The sequence below is a fragment of the Protopterus annectens genome, chromosome 1.part2 (genome assembly GCF_019279795.1).
Source record: "Protopterus annectens isolate FY-2018-M chromosome 1.part2, PAN1.0, whole genome shotgun sequence".
Classification (NCBI taxonomy): domain Eukaryota; kingdom Metazoa; phylum Chordata; order Ceratodontiformes; family Protopteridae; genus Protopterus; species Protopterus annectens.
The window spans coordinates 1,235,882,078-1,235,883,971 of NC_056727.1; the positions used below are offsets into that span (position 1 = coordinate 1,235,882,078).

The following is a 1,894-nucleotide window of genomic DNA, read 5'->3' on the forward strand; positions in this document are numbered from 1 at the left end:
TGGGGCACTTTTGTACAAAAAGTATAGAATTAAAGTGAACAGCTGGAAAGATGTGGGGATCACAGAGACACAAATCCGTATGTGCCAAAGAGGGCATAACCCCACAAACTGCAAAAGACATTTCTATGAAACAAACCCACCCAAAATGGTTACAAAGCACTACCTACTTGCACCTGTGCAATGGACAAACTGCCAACACTATCACAGATGGGCATTACTGACTTTTATAGAAAAGCCACAGTAGGATGCTAACAAATGAACTTTCACAGCCATCCCCCAATGTAAGAGATATTTCTAAGGAAGATAATCTACACAAATAAGTAAATTCTTAGTAGAAATCTTTTAGCCATACATAACATGCAAAACAAATGATACACATATTCAATGTTAAATGTACGACTTTTATTAAACCACAGAAAAAGGGGCATATTTATTCAAATAAAATCTACAGACAATATCAAGCAAAATGGATATCCTAAAAGATGGAAATAAAACTTTATGGAACTCAGGCCTGATGGCTTGGTACTAAGAATTTATGATGTACAAACAGGACAAAAAAAGTCATCTAAGGGCAGGTATGTTACATTCTTTAAAGAATACAAAAAATAGAAACTGTAAAAGGTTAGCAGCAGCTTGTCAAAGTACTGCTAAATGTCCATCATGAAAGGGGGCAGAATTCTTTCCTTGTGCCAAAGATCCAACTCAGTATGTGAATGCTGAGAATTAAGATGCAACAATATTCTTTCTCAGACTCCAACACTATGTTCCTATCTGTACATAACGGAATGAGTAATGCTATCACGCCTTACCTGGAAAGGGTGCTGTGTTTTGGTTAGCTTCTGTAAAGGCCCATGAAACTAAAGAAGAAAACCTACCCACATTAGTAGAACCCGAATGAGAAAAATAATTCTGTAGGATCCTTCACAAAGGTACTATGGGAAAGGAAGAGAAATCTAATGAAAGAAGACCAGAAGAAGAGAGTAAAAAAAAGTACAAGTAAAAACTGTTGTGGTTGTATTTATCATCTTTATATGTCTGGTGCATACAATGTGTTTTAGAATTATGACATCAAATGGTCCTAATAAATATTTACTAACAATCTCGAGGAATCACAAAAAGAAAATTGACAGAAAACACCTACGTCTTTGGCATTAGATACAGAAATATATCACAGCCCCCTGGAATGTCAGAGTTGTTTAAAACACAAGACTCCCAATCGCAACTTTTTTTACACTACAGTCTGCAGTACAGCAGTTCCCTTTAGAATATACATCATTCAATAAGAGTAACCCCTTTCCTAACACTGTAGAAATTTAAAATGACAAATGAACTCTGAAATCTGCTTTTAACGGTACAAAAATAAATACAAAAAATATAAATACATATTGCAGTTGCCAATGCTTTTTATGCTCCTCACGGTCCTATTCCCACGACCAAAGTGAATTAATACATTCATTTGTGGACGACTTTAATGAACTATGATGACAACCATATACAGTGTCACTGACTGCTGTGTCCAGCAGATGACATACTTGGAAAATAATGCTCAAAATGTCATGCTTTGAAATAATGCTCCGAGTAACACAGATATATGTTGGATAACAAAGACAATTTAACATTTACATGCCAATTCTGATATTACAAACCTGTATACTGGGAACCATTTTTTAAGGCAATAAAAGTTCTAAAATGAGTGGCTGACTGTTAAAATCTTCAAAGATTTGTTTCATGATTGGCAATGTCCTTTAGAGTGCATGATGCTGGACCTCTACTGGATATAATTTGTGTTTGAAAGTACAGAATATTTGTCATCTTAAGAAATTTTTAAAGGCTGTCCTGTCAGCCCTAGTACCAATGTACAATACACTCGTGTGTGCCAGTTAAAGCTTGTGCA

At 35.4% G+C, this 1,894-nt stretch overlaps 1 protein-coding gene across 3 annotated transcripts in view; it reads right to left on the bottom strand.

The window, feature by feature from the left end:
- Positions 1 to 380: 380 nt before the first annotated feature.
- EYA3 (EYA transcriptional coactivator and phosphatase 3) overlaps positions 381 to 1,894 on the bottom strand; it is a 1,396,180-nt gene continuing 1,394,666 nt past the window's right edge. For all 3 annotated transcript variants that reach the window (XM_044060112.1, XM_044060111.1, XM_044060110.1), the window contains one exon: positions 381 to 1,894. This exon is cut by the window's right edge and continues 336 nt beyond it. The gene's annotated coding sequence lies outside the window, so the exon portion shown is untranslated.